The sequence below is a fragment of the Rhinatrema bivittatum genome, chromosome 2 (genome assembly GCF_901001135.1).
Source record: "Rhinatrema bivittatum chromosome 2, aRhiBiv1.1, whole genome shotgun sequence".
Classification (NCBI taxonomy): domain Eukaryota; kingdom Metazoa; phylum Chordata; class Amphibia; order Gymnophiona; family Rhinatrematidae; genus Rhinatrema; species Rhinatrema bivittatum.
In genome coordinates, this window is record NC_042616.1 from 513,036,124 (window position 1) to 513,055,868 (window position 19,745).

The 19,745-nt window shown below is 42.2% G+C and overlaps 1 long non-coding RNA gene across 4 annotated transcripts; it reads right to left on the reverse strand.

The window, feature by feature from the left end:
- Positions 1-1,259: 1,259 nt before the first annotated feature.
- On the reverse strand, positions 1,260-18,762 carry LOC115085114. Of its 4 annotated transcripts, XR_003854718.1 has the most exons (6): positions 16,399-18,762; positions 9,701-9,827; positions 5,065-5,234; positions 4,596-4,654; positions 4,134-4,189; positions 1,260-1,622 (listed from the first exon to the last, which is right to left on the reverse strand). It is a non-coding gene; the product is annotated as an uncharacterized LOC115085114 (long non-coding RNA). The 4 variants fall into 4 exon arrangements; XR_003854719.1 differs by lacking the exon at positions 9,701-9,827; XR_003854717.1 differs by lacking the exon at positions 16,399-18,762 and having other exon boundaries at positions 9,701-11,877.
- Between the last annotated feature and the right edge of the window lie 983 nt (positions 18,763-19,745).

Below are 19,745 nucleotides of genomic sequence, written 5' to 3' on the forward strand. Positions count from 1 at the left end.
ATGGAGGGCCTCCTCCACTCTCGAGAAGTAGGAGTCGGGGCTGCGACCAGGGGTGGGGGTGGGGGCGGCACAAGGCAGAAAGTGCTTAGGGCGCCTAATCCTCTTGCATCAGCCCTGAATTACCCATCAGTGCCCCCCCCTCCCCGCCAACCGATGTTCCTGCATCCACAGTCTGTTTCAAACTTCCTCTTAATCAGCAAGAACGTGTAATCCATCCACTTGTATTTCTGTTCACCATAGGGCTGTTGGAAGCACCTGGCACTCCATTTTCATAACTCAGATTTGTAATCTGCAGATGGATCTTCTCTCAACTACAGTCCACACTCCAGATCCTTTTAATAGGATCTCAGGATAAAGTGTGAAAGGTAATACTTCTTTCCTGGCTTGGCTCTTCCAGGCACTCCGACACCCTTCATCAGACATCCAGCTTCGAAGCACCTTTTATACTCATTCTCCATTCCCCTTACTGGGCTGGGCAACCCTGCCTGTCAAATTAATAGCTTACATACCCACTGGCCTCTTGGTTCTCTTCCTTTCCAGAAGCTTCCCAGTGTTAAAGAATAGGCGCTTTTGGAATTAATTTTCCTGAAAAAGCAAACATGACATAGAAAGAATGGCCTCCAGTAACTGCTGGTATCCAGATGCCATCTAGTGGTCAGAGCCACACATGTTGGGAGATCTTGAACCCTACTGATAAAAGATTTTACTCCTCTTTCAAGGGGACATGGAACTCAATCTCGAATAGATTATATTTTAAATTTTTAAATCTTATTTTTTAGAGTTAAAAGCTGTAAACCTCTAGTTATATCTGATCATGCTCCAGTTAGCTGTACTATTGAAAACGGCATGACATTATAAGGCAATATAAATTATGGAGAATGCCTTTATGGTTGCATAATAATCTTGATTTTCAAAAGTTTCTTAGGGATAAATGTGGGCTATATATTAATAATTCACAACATAGAACTAGGCCATTTCTCTTTTGGGAAATGGCTAAGGCAATGCTTAGGGGGAGATAATCAGTTTTGTCATTGAGGAAAATAATGTTTGGTATAAAGATATTATAGCTTTAGAGTCAGAGCTTAACTCTGTTAAAAATGATTTTTTTCCAATTTGAAAAGTGCCAGGCAGAAATTTGTTGAACTGCAGCGTTTGTTAAATAATTTAATAAACCATAGACTGCAGCTTTCCTTGCAGCCTTTGAAACACATTTTTCATTTATGGTAGTAAACCTGGTTCCTTTATTTTATTTTTTTAAATTCTCTTTATTGCAATTTCACAATTTACAAATCAAGAAATCTTGACTTTGAAAAACATGATGAAAAAAAGACAAAGATATTACAAAAGAAGAAAATACAAAAAGAAAACACATCATTTATCATTTAAAGAAAAAAAGATATCTACATTTCCAAGACTAAACAAATTATGCCGATTCATTAACAACTTGGTACAGCAACAGTGGGCAGAGACCTTTTAGATAAGAAACCTTCTGGCTGATCTGTATCACAGAAAATATATTTCACCCCACTCAACTTCATGATACATTTACAAGGGAAACCTAAACAACTTTCTTCTTTATTTCATTTCCCTAGACACGTCATGGAACACAGCAATATTCTGACCTAAAAAAAAAGAGTACTTCTTAAATGAGAAAACAATTTTAATGTCCAGTGCTTATCTGGCTCAAGTGCAAATATGACCAAAAGTGTTGCTCTGTCTGGAGCTTCATTTTGAGATTGCTTTAAAATTCCAGTGAAATCAAGACTGAAGACACACCTGGTCTCAAAGAAGCATTTGTAGAGACAGCAGTAGTACAATTAGGTAAATAAAATATCTTTGAAATTGGAATTTTGGAATTTTCAATAATTCTACATAAAATTTATGCAGCATATATATTGGAAAGATTAAGGAACACTTAGGGAAACTGAGGAATCTCAAATTCAACATTTGAGTAATTTATGCATATTCTCAATCTTATGATGTAAAATTTGATTGTCTTTAATTAGAGCTAAGTCACACTCATGTAGCCTGTCACATGAGTTCTTGACCTCCTCAATTTCCTTTTTCTGCTCCTCTATCATTTGTGAGTGAGTGTTAACTTGTAAAGGCAAATCCCCCACCGAAGTCAATAATTTATCAGTCTTTGTAGAAATTGATTTATTAAACCCACTATTGCTGTCCATAAACTCAGATAACCAGATTGAACCAATGTCTCTGGGGTCACTTGGGAAATGTTCACAACAAAATTCCCAACCACAGGATCATCCCCATCATGATGAGAGTCAGTGTGTATATCCTTTATAATGGCCTCACCCCCATGACCTGTAGAGATCTCAGGACCCACTCGAGAAAAGGAACAGCTATCAGGACAAAGAGAAACAATTGTTTCACTAAGTAGGAGAAACACTTCCAAGTTCAGAAAGTCCTGACAACTTGTTGATGCACAAAACGGAAGGCTTCCAAGGTGGGCTGGCCAGATGGGGAGGAAACTGCTGGCCTGGATGGGTAGGCTCTAATGATTCCTTTCCTCTTCTTACCCATTCCAGTGAACCTCCAAACATTGAGAAGGAGTAGATGAAAAAAAGGCCCTAGGGGCATGCTGCATGGCACTGATTTTAAAGGACCTGGATGTGTTTAGCTGGTGTTGGGTAAGTGTTGCAATCGGATGGTAAGGCCTTGGGGCAGAGCTCCTTCATACACTCCTCCTACACTGGTTCTAAATTTGTTCCAACCATTAAGAATTCTCAGGGTTAGTCTTCATCTCAGAGCAAATTTGTGAAGTTTTTAAAGAATTCTATGAAAACCTTTATTCTCTTGATAGTGAGGACGTTTAATCTAGAGAGGAATTTTTTAATATGTTATCGCTCCCACAGTTATCCCAAGTACAATTGGATGATACATACATAAGAACATAAGATAGCCATACTGGGTCAGACTAAAAGTTCATTGAGCCCAGTATCCTGTTTCTAACGGTGGCCAGTTCAGGTCACAAGTACCTGGCAGGATCCCAAAGAATAGACAGATTCCATGCTGCTTATCCCAGGGGTAAGCAGTAGATTTCTACAACTCTTAACTTAATAATGGTTTGTGGACCTTTCCTCCAGGAACTTCTCCAATCCTTTTTTTAAATGCACCTCCATTACCAGCATTCACCACATCCTCTGGTAACAAATTCCAGAGCTTAATTATGCATTGAGTAAAAGAATATTTTCTTTTGTGACCCAGTGGTTGAAGTAAAGAAAGGGGGGAGGGTAAAATAATTTTTTATTAAATATAATAGATGAGAAAATGCCTTAAATCTGAAATTAATGGTAAAATTGGCTATCACAGTATAGAGTTCCTATCCTCAGCTCAGTAAAAGTGGTCAGCTGACAGGGGCTGTCGGAGCCCATGCTGGAACCTGGGAGCCCTGGAAACTGACAGTGTGCCCTATCCATGGTAACCCAAATGCTTCCTGCTAAGGCAGCTGATGGGAGAGTTGAGTCAGTTAGGATCCAAGCTGTGAGTGAGAGAGGGGACACAGTGAAGGCAGAGGTGCTTCCATCACCTGTTTCTCTTCAGAGACTGCCTGAAGTGTCTGCATGCAGTAATAAAAAAAAATGCAGAGGGAATATTTGTAGGCACATTTCTGAGTGGATGACAGTGTGTGATTGAGAATTTTAGTGCCTGTATTTGGTATAAGTAGCAGCTGTCAAAGTATGGACAGGATAAGACAGTGATTGCTGGGCTGCGGGTTTAGTCCCAGCCAGTTAGCTGTGGTGAATGAGAAATAAAGGTTTGTGAGAAAAAAAAACATAATTTTACACCTTGACAGAAAATTTCCACTAAGGAGAAATTAATTTCTGTACAGTTTTTTTTTTTTTCTGTATGAACAAATTAAGGTTAGGATTTGAGATAAAATCCTAACAGACTCTGTTGTCAGCCTGAGCCTATTTATCTGGGAATTGTGCCTGTTTTGTTTTGTTTTTTTAATTCACCTTAATTATTTCCCTGCTAAAGTGGAATAGCTTTCCCTGCTTTCTCTCCTTTGAGAGAAGTATAGCAGTTCTGCGCATACACACCCCTCAACGAAATCTGCGTTCAGCAGGTAAAGGACTTCTTACAATTCCTTCTATTGCCACTGCTAAACTTACCTCTGTCAGGGAAAGAGCTGTTTCATTAGCCGGTCCAGGTCTATGGAATTTATTACCTGTAGAATTAAGGCCCCAGAGAGATTTAAAAGAATTTAGGAAAGCACTAAAAACGTGGCTGTATGTACAAGCATTCCAAGTAGAAGTCAGCCAGTAATTTTCAATGTTTTGTATATGTTGATGCTTTCTGTTAATTATTTTATGTGTTTTAATGTGATTATTTACTTTTTACGTCTTATTTTATTTCATGATTTGTTTCTTTTATATTAATTTAAGAATGAGTCTGATGTATAGTTACTTGTTTGATTGGTTTAAATTTTTTTTATTGTATTTTATGATTTTTAATTATGAAACATTGTAAACCGGTGTGAAGGTATATACCAACATCGGTATAGAAAATAAAGTAAATAACTAACTAACTAACTAACTAACTAAATAAATAAATAATACTCAAACCATACTTACCTGATTGTTTTATGGTAAAGTTAGGAGAACCGGTTCTCTTCATTTGAAATACCTGTTAACTGGGAATTAAGAGAAAACCAAGTTGTATTAATTGTGGAAAACTTACAGTATCTTTATAATATTTTCATTACTTGTTTCTCACTGTTTAAACTGGTGATAATAAATCTGAGTCATAGCTCAGAATTTGTAAAATTTGTATCTGCTTACAATCAATATTTTTTTCTATTTGGGTTCTGCCTTCTCTCTCTTCCCCTGGGAGACTTGCTGGGTGGGTTCTGGACCCCTATTCCTAATATTGGGAGACTCGGTAAGAAGGAGAATTCCTTTTCTATCCTTCCCCCTCTGGGCAATTACAATTTGTGACTCCTCTGATACCACCTGAAACCCCATTGCTGATCTAACACTGCCTCTGCCACTGCAGCAGGAGGGTCACTATGAATACACCTCAGAGGGGTGGGGGGTTACATACCGATTTATTTCCAATGGATAAGGTTTGCCGATTGTGCATCATTAAAACCTTTCAGGTATCTGAAGGTCTGGAAGTGGGAGCTGAGACTGGTGTGTTGTGGAGTATGATTTTCAGTTAAAGGCTGTATTCATAAAGTTGTTAACAAAGGTCATGAGGCGTTAGAGGGTGCTCTGGAAAATAATAAAGTAGTTTACTCTTCCTGTTCAGTCTGTGTAGTCAATTCTCTCTGGGATGGAGGACCAAGCTATACCTAAATAACCTGTATATAACCATCTAGTATGGTGTCAAAAGTTTGAACCTCAGGTGAGTATGAGTGTACACTGACTCACTGAGCTATTTCTGTGGGTAAAACAGTGCTTAATCCATCAAAATGAGCTTTTGGAAATCTGCACTTCCTGTATGTGGGTAAACTTACACACTTAGGGCTTGATTTTAAAAAGCATTTAATCAAGAAAAACTGAGTTTTACTCGGGTAAATGCCCTTTACTCGAGTAAATGGGCTTTTTAAAATTGCTATAATATCCATAGGATTTATTCATGTAAGTGCACTTTACTCAAGTAAATGGATTTTGAAAATTGCTACAATAGTATGTTACATTTACACCCAAAAATTTTGAAAATTACCCCCTTAAAAGTGAATTTTAAAAGCCCAACGCATGCCATAATTAGGGGTGTGCCGAGTGGATTTTAAAAACCGGAGTATGTGCATATCTCACACTATGGGGCAGATTTTCAAAGCCCTACGCGCGTAAATCCAGGAGGATTTACGTGTGTAGGGGGGTTACATGCGCTGGGCCTATTTTCAAAAGGCCCGGTGGCACGCGTAAAGCCCCAGGATGCGTGTAAGTCCAGGAGCTTGAAAAAAGGGGTGGGGAATGGGCGGGGGTGAGGCAGGAGCCTCCAAGCACAGCGGCCATTTGCCGCTGTGCCCGGAATCGCGGGCCGGCCATTGGCCAGTGCGCGCAATCTACTCCTGCCCGGAGGCAGGCACAACTTATAAAATAAACGTTGGGAGGGTTTAGGTAGGGCTGGGGGGTAGATTAGGTAGGTGAAGGGTGGGGAAGGTGGGGGGCAGAAGGAATGTTCCCTCCGAGACCGCTCCGATTTCGGAGCAGCCTTGGAGGAAACGGGGAAAGCTAGCAGGGCTCCCCAAGGGCTCGGCGACGCAAGTTGCACTATTGTGCACCCCCTTGCATGCGCCGACCCTGGATTTTATAACATGTGCGTGGCTGCGCGCGCATGTTATAAAATCGGGCGTACATTTGTGCGCGCCGGGTTGTGCGCACAAATGTACACCCGCGCGTATGTATTAAAATCCGGCCCTATGTGCACAAATAAAAAGTTTCCAAAAAGGGGTGTGGGCATGGCATGGGTGTTCCAGGATTATAACATGGAATTTGAGCGTAAATACTTATGCGCATTTGTGCGTGCCAGGGTCCCCTGCCGCGCAACTTTACTTCAGCTATGGATGATGTGCAATTTGTAAAACAAAAAAAAAACCAGGTGGGTCACTGGTGTTTTAGGATCGGGGCTAACATGGAAAAGAAAAGCTATTAAACTAGGGAGGTTTGGAAGTCCTATCTCTTAACCGGGCGAACTGGGAAAGAAATGGGAAACTTGCAATAGCGGCGGTGCACGTGCCTTTTAGAATTCCCCCATTTACGCAGTAGCAGCAGCATTTGCATGCACAGGCGCACGCCAACTTAAAATTGAGTGCACATATGTGTGCGGTCAGGCTATTTGACAACATGCGTACATATACGCATGTATGTTAAAAAATAGGCACGTCCCTGGACGCAGGCCGTTGAATGCACACGCATTTGCGCCCACATGCCGCTATGAAAGTTTCCGTCTTAGTGTCAATACATGTGTAACTTTACCAGCAATGACGAGGGATTTCTAGCAGCGGAGTTGGGGTGGTGCTTGCACTTACTTGCATATTTTTGAATATTCAAATGTTTGTATACATTTTTTTCTCCAAGAAACTGTAAGCACAAATTAGTAGGTATAAAAGTACTTGGGTATTTTTCCTGGGATAATTTTCAAAGTGAATATACACACATAAGTTCACCTTGAAAATTACAGCAAAGTCAAAAGGTAAAAAGTAATCGTAGACTTTGCATTAATACGGGCAGAAAATTACCCTCCTAAAGGACAGTTTTTAAAAGCATAGGTGAAAAGCCTCTGAAAACTGGAAACTCTTAACCCAACTAAAAGTATGGGTGTACTTCTAGCTGGGTAAAAGGGAGGTAAAATTGGGAGCATGATTTGGGCAGAATTAGGGAACAGCATGTGTACATTGCATTTGAAAATGTATGCATGCTATTTCCCAGTCAAATTCAGACTGCATAAAAAGGAGGTGCAAAGTCCATGGACCAGTAGTAACCAAGGGTAATTTTCAAAAGCAAAGTACATGGGGGACTTTCCCTTTGAAAATTTGTGCAAAGCTTATGAGAACAAAGTACCCACATGTTTTCCACCTGGGAATGCTATTTTAAATATTTTCTCTGTATTGTATCCACAAATTTGCATACTATGATGAGAAGCATCAGCTAGAAAATGAAAGAAAATCTGATTGAGACAGAGAGACAGAAAGTGTGTGCATAAGGGAAAGACAAGAAGGTTAAATGATTTGCTTAAAGTGGGCCAATAATTAACTGACTCCATTATGGCCTCTTGGGTCACAGCGCTTTGTTTTAATCACTAAAGTATACTGCCAGACCCATAATCAAACTTGTATTCAGTTTTCTAGCTTGACAAGTTAATTTCTCTCATCTGTAGACAATTACAATTATTCATGTTAACGAGTTTTTGTTTTTTTTCTCTGCCACATCTAAACCACATAAGGCTAGATTTCTGACATACAATGGTAATTTGTTAATGAGAAAGCCACCCACTATGAGTTCTTTACACTCTATGCTTCCACTTTCCATGTGCAGAATCAAAATCTGACTTTACCAAACATTTCTGCATGCTCAGTTGAAATTTACATTTTATTTAATTTGTGTGGCCTATCACAAGCTTAATACTGAATATGTCATTTAAGGGACAATATTCAAAATGTTTACTTAGGATAAAGTGGGGTTTTAGCTGGGTAAAACCAAAATTTAGCTGGATTAAAAAGGGGCTAGGTCAGAGATATTCCTGGGGTTGGACTTTCACATTTACCCCTAAATTCATCAAAAAGGAGCATGTTTATGGACATTTTTGAAGAGAGAGAGAAAGAGAGATAGACTACAAGGCCTCTCAGGGTACCATCAAGCTAGGGTGAGATAACATTGTACAAAATTTCATCTTTGTGAGACTTTCCTCACTGCAAGTGACATCAAATCTTCACCAAGCTGCACCGCCTCCGACACCCCCCCAACACCCCCCCCCCCCCCCGAAGCAAAGCCCTGGGACTTACACGCGTCCCCGGGCTTTGCGCACGCCGGCGGCCTATGCAAAATAGGCTCACCGGGCGCGCAGGGCTTTTTAAATCTACCCCTAAGTAAGCTTGATTAATAGCCGTTAATGGACTTTTAGTCATAATTGATTGGATCTGTTTGTTTGTTTTCTTTGCTTTGTACATGATATACTTGTGCATTTATAAAGTACAATAAATATAAAATTAATACAGATTAATAAGACATTTTTAATGCTGGTAAGTGTTTGAAATACTTGAGGTAAATTGTTTTAAAGTTCATGCATGATGCATAATGTCTGTTGCAAACTACTTAGAAAGCCATAATAGAGTGCAGTGTATGGCATTATTTACCATTAAGAATACAACTAGTAGGTCTCAGACCTGCTTGCCTACCGCTCACCCATGTTAACCTTGTGTACCCACCCAAAAAATCAGTTCTGGCTACGTCACTGTCACTAGGAGAAATGTTACTGTGCCAACAGCCATAGGAATTTGAAAGACACATTGAGGTGAATTTAATACCCGCGTGCATGCGAACATATGCGCATGTTGGCCAGCGCACGAACATGAGCGTGCTGATTTAATAATATGCGCGCATTTATGCACGCATGTTATAAAATCGGCTACCCATGCGTACATGTGCACATTATTTTATATCGACGCGCGCATGTGCACGTGAATGCCGTTTTGCATGTGTAAGTGGGGAAGTGGGGGTCATTTTAGTCGGTCCGCGGGCAACTCATTAGGTCTATTTTCCCAGTTGCTTCCCAGTTTGCCCTGGTAAAGCAGTGGACTTCCTAAACGCCCTACCTAACTTGTCTCCCTTTTACCTTACTAGCCCCAACCCCTAAAACCCTGCTGACTACCTTAATTTCTTTTATTTCAGTACTTATAGTCTTGGTAGATGTCTTCAGTGATGGATTTTAACAGAGCAGTGGAACAAGGGTTGAGGAAGCAAGGAGCAGGATTCATCCTCTGTATTAATATCTGTAATATTTTGGATTGGGCCACTGGATAAAAATGTTCCCATTTCGTCTCAATCATTCCAGTCAGCTTATGCTGGCACTCTCTCGCTCTACATCCCTCTGTTTTTTATTTACAGCACTCTGACATACTGAATGGCAGTCCCAGGTAACCCCAGGCTTCTTTTTATTTTTCTGGGAGCACCTATGGGTAAATACTTCTGCCAGGTAAATCACATATATTCTTTTATTGAATATTCAATATTACCATTTTCTTCATGATCCAAACTAGCTTTAGTTTCTTAAATGCTGTCCTCAGAATGTTGTCTAGGCCATATTCGACTTGAATTGTATTGGAAGTGGTAGTCTTCTGGTAGTGAATTCTGACTTAGCCACTGGAGCAGTGACAGGAAGAGAAGGAGTTAAGCTTTTCATCAGAGTTTCTGACACATACCTCACAGATCTTCCCAGGATGCCACAGCCCCACCTATATTTACCTGTGCTGCCCTTAGGTAATCTGAATGTCTCAGGTTAGAAGAAACAACATGAAAACAAACAATTTCTCCAGCACACTGCATGCTATGTGTACATAAATATTAGTCTATAATAACTCAAGCCTGGCAAACTTGCTCTTACACAAACAGTGTTATATAACTGTTGGTGGATTCCCAAGGCTTTAACTCTGAACTTCCCATTCTCTGGGATGTAAAGCAGTCGTTTTCTGTAATGTTCAGGAGTGAGAAGAAACATTAGATACATGATGCATACACAAATCTTCAGTTACATATTTTGGAATAATTATAATGCAACTGAGTCTGTTTCATCATGATCTTGCTAGGCAGAAGCACCTGAGGCCATGTGTTTAATCAACAAAGGAATTTGCTTCTTCCTCTTTTGTTGGCTGTGTATTACACATCCCTCTCAGGTGATCTTTCTTGTAAGCTGTGTGTTCATAAATTCATCCAGGATTCAGAAGGCTTAAGATCAGCACCACAGGAAAATACATTGGAACCTAATACTAAGCTGACCAGGATTTTAAGTTTTGTTTACAGCTGTTTATGTCACAGAAGCAGTGAGCTGCGCTCTTTGTAAGGTGTGAGCTGGCACGACCACACATCAGCCCCACTGAGGCCAAAAGGTTCTGTTTGGTCACTTAGTTTTGGCAGCACTTGATCTGTTCTTAAGGTGGTCCTAGAACAGTGGAGCTACTGTTAGCACTGCTCAAGGTCAAAAAAATGGAAAAGTACGTTGAAAAAGGAGAGGTAGGGGAGATGAGAAACAGGACAAAGGAGAGGGGTAAAAAGACAGAGAGAAATTAAGTTGTGGGGAGTGGGGAGAAGGGGACTTTTTTTGAGATGGAGCAATTTTATAAATTTAAATTATAAATATATAACCCCATTCCCAATGGAACCATAAAATAATCTGATTTTCTCTGGGGCTGGAACCATTCACTGGCTAACTCTCTCACAAGCTCTCTTACTCCCAGGGCCAAATCCTTTGTAGGTGGGGGGAAAGATTTAATTCAGGGCCCAATGTGACAGGGGTGACTCTTATTTGTATTCCTTATGAGGGATACATTTCCTCCACACTGTGAAGTGCCAGAAATAAGACACAGGAGACTTTGGTTGAGTGTCCAAAAATAAAAGCCTTTACCGATGGGTAATCAGATGAGAAATGGCACAATTCAAATTAATTCCTTTAATTTCCACAGATGACTGTTACAGTTCTTTATCTTTCTATCTGTACAAGGGTCTCTTTACTTTGGTTCTGGGTGAGGGAAACTCTCACCATCCAAGGCTTGAATTAATGAGGTTCCCAAGAGGGCAGGGATATCCTTTTTGGGACAGAAAACCCCCTTCCAGCTGGCTAAAAATGTATAACACAGTCTCTCTTCCCAGGGGCAAAGACTCTGAATGGGAGTCGTCTGATGTAACAAATTTAGTATTACTCACAATTTCCCTCAATCCTTCTTGATCTCACTCACTTTCACAGATCCCAAGTTGAGAAGGGATCCTTGAATATGTAGCTTTCAATGTTCTTTTACCAGGGTGGGAATAAGGGCCAGCCAAAATCTTCCAGATCTTCTAACAAAATTGCCTTTTAAGCCAAAAACTGATCTTAACACCGGAGTTCCTTGCAAAGGATCACTGACATCTTCCTCGTGGAGGATATGGAGGGCGGGTCTTCCCTATCCCTGGATGTCCCAAAAACATGGTTCTCCGCCCTCAATCCAGGAAAAGTCCAGATGTCTCACCAGGCTCCTACTACTACAATTGCAAAAAACCTGAAAACAACCCAGAGGGAAAAATCCCAACCAGCCAGTGAGGGGACTGGAAAAAGAAACCCCTCCCGGCCCTGGTCAGGATGACCAAGCAGGGTTTGCCTGGTAGGGATGTGAATCGTTTTTTGACGATTTAAAAAAATCGTCAGATATTTTTTAAATCGTCAAAAATCATTAGAGTCGCGATACAATAGAAATTCCCCCGATTTATCGTGAAAAATCGTAAATTGGGGGAGGATGGGAAAACCGGCACACCAAAACAACCCCTAAACCTACCCTGACCCTTTAAAACAAATCCCCCACCCTCCCGAACCCCCCCAAAATGTTTTAAATTACCTGGTGGTCCAGTGGGGGGGGGGGGGGGTGTCCTGGCGCAATCTCCCGCTCTCGGGCTATAGTTGCCATTTTGGCTGCCACTAATATAAATGGCGCCGATGGCCCGATAAAAAAAACCCCACCTGACCCTTTAAAATGACACCCTTAGCCTCCCCCACCCTCCCGACCTCCCCCCAAAACCTTTTAAAATTACCTGGTGGTCCAGTGGGGGCGCAGGGAGCGATCTCCCACTCTCGGGTCATCGGCTGCCACTAATAAAAATGGCGCCGATGGCCCTTTGCCCTTACCATGTGACAGGGTATCCGTGCCATTGGCCGGCCCCTATCACATGGTAGGAGCACTGGATGGCCGGCGCAGGACCTCCAGGGACTTTTGGCCAGCTTGGGGGGGCCTCCTGACCCCCACAAGACTTGCCAAAAGTCCAGCGGGGGTCCGGGAGCGACCTCCTGCACTCGGGCCGTATTGCCAGTATTCAAAATGGCACCCACGCTACCTTTGCCTTCACTATGTCACAGGGGCCGACAGCTGGCCCCTGTGACATAGTGAGAGAAAAGGCTAGCGGCTGCCAGTACGGAAAATGGCACCGGCGCTAGCCTTTGCCCTCACTATGTCACAGGGACCGACCATCGGCCCCTATGACATAGTGAGTGCAAAGGTAGCGCCGGCGCCATTTTGAATACTGGCAATACGGCCTGAGTGCAGGAGGTCACTCCCAGACCCCTGCTGGACTTTTGGCAAGTCTTTTTGGGGTCAGGAGGCCCCCCCAAGCTGGCCAAAAGTCCCTGCAGGTCCCGCGCCAGCCATCCAGTGCTCCTACCATGTGACAGGGGCCGGCCAATGGCACGGATATCCTGTGGTCAAAAGTCCCTGGGGGTCCAGCGTGGGTCCAGGAGCGATCTCCTTGACCTATGGACCGGGTTCGGTTCAGACTCCTGCCCTGGTGGACTCAGGAAAAGGAGGCAACCTTATTCCTCAAACTTTAGTGGAATATCTGAAGAGTCCTCTCACCAATTCAGAAGATCCACTATTGAACTACAATTTGAAGTGGGCCTTGGACGTTTCTCAACACTGCCACTTCTATTGAAGAACGCTATGACGTCCCCAGCAACCCTTTCCATTGCTGCTGATATTCTTACGCCTTCAACGTTCACCGTGGCTTGAGGGTGCTCAACATCGCTCTCCTCAACCCTAGCTACTCTGCCGCCTCAGACTTCACTAGAGGTACCCGCTCCTCGCGGGCCTCGCTCTCTCTTTTTCTTTTCAGGTCGCAGTCCGGAACCGGTACTCGCTCCTCGAGGGCCCACGTCCCGGACTTGCTCCTGAATACCTCTTCTGCTAAGAAGTCATCGCTGCTTCAACATCAGTGAGTTCCATCTATCTCTCAGAGCTTTCCCTGGAACCAGGTACTCGCTCCTCGAGGGCCTAATGCATACCAACTCCTGGGCTGCCTTAAGAGACTATTGTGGGAGTATTACCATCAAGGACTTGTTCCTGAATGCTGCATGCTTTGCCTACTCACTCTCTTAGTTTCTCTACAGCTCAGCCACACTGGGATCGCTGTTCCAATACCTGAGGGACTACAGCCCAACCGGGCACTTCCAGCTCACTACTGCCACCTCTGGTGGTTTACTATATTGTCTAATAAAAGAACTAGTGTGTGTCTGTCTCTACACTAAGCCTGACTAGTGGTCCCTCTCGGGATTTCCCCCAAGGGTGTGGTCATCTGCCACTGGTCCAAGGATCCACCCACAACAATTCATAACAGCTTTAACAACAGAGCTTTCTGACAGCGTATTGGGGCGGCAGTCCTGGCATCGCTAGAGTCATAGGCATGCATACAATAGGAGAGATCTCCTTAAGGCACTTCCTATGACATTCTGGTCCATGGGTAGGCGCTAATTTCTGAAAGCAAAATTTGCGGCTTGGCTGCACATTTTGTTTTCTGAATCGCGCGGGAATACCTAAAAGGGCCATCAACATGCATTTGCTTGCTGCAGGCGCTATTAGGTTCGGGGGGTTGGACGCGTGTTTTTGGCCCCTTACTGAATAAGGGGTAACGCTAGCACATCGAAAACGCGCGTCCAATGGCGGACTGGTCTTTGTTCTAACATTTTAAGTTTTTAGCTTTGATTTTGTTTTAGCCCAAAATTCAAGGATTTCAAATGTTAGAGTTTGAAGGGCCTGCTTTGCAAAGCCATGCATAAAACATGGTTTTATGCATATACAGTAAATGTTTGTTCTAAAATAGCCCAAGGCTCAGTGCATGTAAAAATATATGTATAGCCCAAGTCCGCACATACTTTTACGTGCATTGAGGATAGGCACTCTGGGCTGGGTTGGGGGGGTGGGGGGGAAGGATTTGGGACTTATGCACATACTTTAACTTGAACATTTTGCGCCTTTGAAAAGGAATGTTTGCTTTGAAAATTTGGGATAAAGTCTTGCGTAATAGGTAGACACAGATTGTACCCCAAATTCACAGTTATAAAATGGTCTCTAGTTGTGTATGGCATTGTTTATTTTTTGATTCCCTTGGAAATAATGCTGTTGTATTTTGTTCCATCTGTAAGTATTATTATTCTAAACTTTAATAAAAAAGCATGAACTGTAAAACATGCCCAAGGCTAATTTAAATTATCCTTGATATCTTGATATAAGATAGTATCTTTGGAAGAAGGAGCAGAATTATTTTAAAATGTAAAACATAGGCTTGGGTTCTTTGGTCTTCCTTAGTGTAATGTCTTTCTGAGGAACTTGAGAAATTTTTCACTTTCCAAGCTTCTTAAGAGAGTGATCCTGTTGCTGTGCTAAGGCAATGTAACTTCATATAAAATATTTATTTTTGACAGGTAGACAGAAACCCAGAACAATATGCATTTAAATTATCATTAAATAGATTGGTTTATCTGAAAAGTGTGAACATTTTATATCAATTTCTGGTACAATTTTTTCTCTCTCTCTCTCTCTCTATATATATATATATAACAAAGCAATAACAGAAGCTCTTAACAATTGAAGCCATGCAGAACCATGCAGCTTTTTAATATTAGTAAAACTTCAGGGGCCCTGCTTTCAAAGAGTTTTGCCATAGGCTGGGAAATGAAATAAAAATAGAACTTGGAAAATAGATGACAAATATGGGCAGTAACATACGCGCGTAACCTGAGGAAATCTGCCTCTGCGTGCGCCGAGCCTATTTTGCATAGGTTTGGCGGTGCGCGCAAGCCCCGGGACGTGCGTATGTCCTGGGGCTTGCAAAAAGGGGCGGTTCGGGGGCGTGGCGGCAGTCCGGGGCAGTCCGGGGGTGTGGCCGAGTGCCCCGACACAGTGGTTTGTGTCGGGGCCTGCCGCGCCAGCAGACATTCGGCGCGCGCAAGTTACGACTGCCCGGAGGCAGGTGTAACTTCCTGTATAAAGGTTAGGAGGGGGATTTAGGTAGGGCTGGGGGGTGGGTTAGATAGGGGAAGGGAGGGGAAGGTGGGGGGAGGCAGAAGAAAAGTTCCCTCCAAGGCCGCTTCGATTTCAGAGCAGCCTCAGAGGGAACGGGCAGCACGCGCAGGGTTCGGCGCGCGCAAGGTGCACAAATCCGGTGTACTTTTGTTTGCGCCTGGTGCGAGAACAAAAGTACGCGCTCACGCTTTTTTTTTAAATGTACCCCATAATTTGTAATTTGAATAGCCCTATGTGAAAATGACTTTATGGAAACCTATTTCTGGGGTATTCTTGATTTGAACAAACACAATGTAGGCTGTTCAGAAATCATAATAAGGCCTTCCCATTGCCAACCTGATACATGTTCATTTTACAGGAAAAAAACAGGAACCTACAGTTCATGTATTTAGGGCCCTATATCAAGGAAACAATGTATACTATATGCTCCAAAAATCATTCCAGTCAATACTAAGGTTCTAATTTTCAAAAGCATTTCACACACTTAAAACTGGGTTTATACATGCATAAATACACTTTACCGATGTAAGTGGGGTTTTAAAAATTGCTATGATGTATGCCATTGATAAGTTTTACCCTCATTAAATGCACATACAGATGAATTTTAAAAGAGCTGTGTGTGTAAAAATGAGGATGTGCACACATATAGTTAAACCTGAAACATATATGCACAAGTAATGGTGCATGAATAAATTTGCTCATATAATAAAGGGGCAGGCTGGGACCAATATTTACACAATGAGATGCTATTTTAAAACTTGCGGATGCTCATAAGGCTGTTACTTGCGCATATTTACACCTGCTAATTATCTGTTGTAAGTCATAATAGAATTCTTGAGAGATTTAAGATGGCTGAACTAGCGGTGCACTCTTGAAGGTGTCTTATTTTTCCTGCTTACCCTGGTGAACTATGCCGCATTCAGTTCGTAAATGGAGGGCTAGAGAGAGGGATGCCTCAGTTGCCCTTCCTACAAGCTCCGTAATCAGGCCGAGGGACACCCATGTGCAGCAGGGGATCAACGCTGTGGGAGTTGGATTGCTGGAGAGGGTTTGAGAGGAAGGTAAACGGCGCCTTTCCTCCAGGCAGTGACACGGAGGGGCAGCTCTTCTGCACCGGGCAATCTCTGAGAAAAAATGAGAACAAAAAAGAACAAAAAAATTGAAAAATATTCGCGCCGAAACTGAGAATGCTGCGAACTCAGGGATGAAGAGATCCGCCCCCCTGATGTCATCACACTAAGCGGCCAGCCGGTAAATGGCGCCTTTCCACCAGGCAGTGACATGGAGGGGCAGCCCTTCTGCACTGGGCAATCTTTGAGAAAAAATGAGAACAAAAAAGAACAAAAAAATTGAAAAATCTTTGCGCCGAAACTGAGAATGCTGCAAACTCAGGGATGAAGAGATCCGCCCCCCCTGACGTCATCACGCTAAGCGGCCAGCTGGTAAACGGCGCCTTTCCACTAGGCGTCGCGCGCCGAAGGGGCACAACAAAGGGGCACTCCCCTTTGTGCACCCCTTCGTGCAACCCTTTGTGTTACTTTTATTTATTATAATTATTTTAACTTTTCCTTTGTTAATTAACCTTTTTTAAAGTATTTGGTAATTCCTTGTTAACTATTTCCTTGTTAAAAAATGTTCAATGTATTAGACTTAGGAAACCTATTTTCCTGCATACTCTGTTTTATTGTAAACTGGTATGATTTGTATTTGATACAAGAATGTCGGTATATAAAAATTAAAAATAAATAAATAAATAAATAAATAAATAAATAAATAAGGTGGACTCGAATTCTTCCCTGATTCGCTAAAATCTCTGTCCCTGGAGGACCAGCAAGCTCCTGTGAATCCTGCTGAAGTGATCAGGCTGAAGCCATGTTGGGTAACTGCGCTGGATGATGACATTTCCAGTGCTGAGCACCGTTCTGAGGCCATGGGCCTACCTGGAGACATCTCAGAGCCATATAACATTCTTGGCGATGCAGAGAGATTTTCTGGAGGAAAAGTTCAATGGCAGCATGGAGAAGCCTCTACACAGTTGGAAGTAGTTTTGCCGATAAGGTCTTGTAAATTGGTAAGACCTAATATATTTACTCTGGAAACGATATGGGAGGCCATTAAGTCAGCAAATGGGAGGCCATTAAGTCAGCAAATGAATCCTGTGCTGAATCATATAAATACTATGGATGTTCGTCTAAAAACTCTGGAAATGAAAACAAAGTCATTAAAAGATCTAATGAGACTTTTAAAGTAAATTTGGAAAGTTCCTCTGCTCTTCAGCAAGCTTTATTAAAAGATAACCAATTTCTTTCTAATTGTCTAGAGCAAATGGAAAATCAAATAAAGGGGGCAAATCTTAGATTTATTAACTTTCCAAAAAACCCTCTGGTGTCCCTTAAAGAGATGTGGAAGAAATATATGATCACATTATGCCCATCCTCAAAGATCTGCACTTAGCTTCAGAATCCTTCACAAATCCCTCACTATTATCCACAAATCCATACACCACCAGGTCCCCCTTGACCTGCAATTCCCACTCAAACTTCACACCTCTGCCAGACCTTTAAGGGAAGCTTATAAAGGATCTCTACATGCCCCCCCTAACAAAGTGGCTCACTTGTCTTCTACCAGAGAACGGGCCTTCTCAACAGCGAGACCTTCCATCTGGAATGCCATACCACCGGACATCAGACAAGAATCCTGTCTTCTGACTTTCAAAAAAAAAACTTAAGACATGGTTATTCAGACAAGCCTTCCCCTAATCTAGGCCAGCATCTTGCCATGCCACAGATCAGATGTAGGCTTCTAGTACCCACCATCGCTTTAGTTGTAATTAGTTACTGAGTTTCTCTTTCCCCCTCTGCTTATCACCTCCCAGTTACATCCCCTGTTTTATTGTAACTTTCCGCTTCTTCTGGTTATGGTTAACGTTATAATGCTTCTGTTCCCTGTAAACCGATTTGATTTGATCTGATTCATGAAAGTTGGTATAGAAAAGTTTTAAATAAATAAAATAAATATTTAAAAAATCTCTGAGCAAACTTTATCCCTGGTTTCAAGGGTTTACTATTTATCACCTTATACAAAAGATTTACTGGATGGAAAAGATATGCAGGTTTTGTCAACGATTAAATAATCTAATTTGAATCTTACAGCAGTCTTTGAGACTTCTCAGAGCAACATAGTTATCCTTGCCACTCTTCACTTTTCTCCTGGAAATAGACCAATGCATCACCTAGATAGGATTATAGACAGTGCTGGGGAGGAGCCGGCTGTCGTGGTACATATGTGCTGTGGCAGTCAAAGAAGCAAACAGAATGTTAGGAATTATTACGAAGGGAATGGTGAATAAAACGGAAAATGTTATAATGCCTCTCTATTGCTCCATGATGAGTCTGTACCTTGAGTACTGTGTACAATTCTCTCACCGCATCTACAAAAAGATATAGTTGCGATGGAGAAAGTACAGAGAAGGGTGACCAAAATGATAAAGGGGATGGAAAAGCTCCCCTATCAGGAAAGGCTAAAGAGGTTAGGGCTGTTCAGCTTGGAGAAGAGACGGCTGAGCGGGGACATGACTGAGGTCTTTAAAATCTTGAGAGGTCTGGAATGGGTAAACGTGAATCAGTTATTTACTCTTTTGGATATTAGAAGGACTAGAGGGCACATTTAAAACTAATCGGAAAAAAATTATTTTTCACTCAACGCCCAATTAGGCTCTGGAATTTGTTGCCAGTTAGTGTAGCTGGGTTTAAAAAAGGTTTGGATAAGTTCTTGGATGAGAAGTCCATTAATTGCTATTAATCAATTTGTCTTAGAGAATAGCCACTGCTATTACTGGCATAAGTAGCATGAGATCTACTTAGTTTTTTTGGTACTTGTCAGGTACCTGTAGCCTGGATTGGTCACTGTTTGAAACAGGATGCTGGGCTTGATGGACCCTTGGTCTGACCCAGTATGGCAATTTATAATGTTCTTATGTTCTTGACATCCCTGCCACAACAGAGGAGTCCATGCTAACCAGCTGGACCAGCTGGAAAGAAGGGCATATGGGCAGAGCTACTGCGCCTCAGGAGGGATGTCAACAGGCAGAATCAAATCCTGTGAGATCAGACAGCTGTAAACATGCAGCACATTCATCAATAGCATGATGAATGTGCTGATGCAGATCCTGAAAAGGATGCCCAATTAGCCATCTGAGTCTTCCCCAGCATCACTGGAGTCCACACCCTGCAGAAGTCCCCGGGCT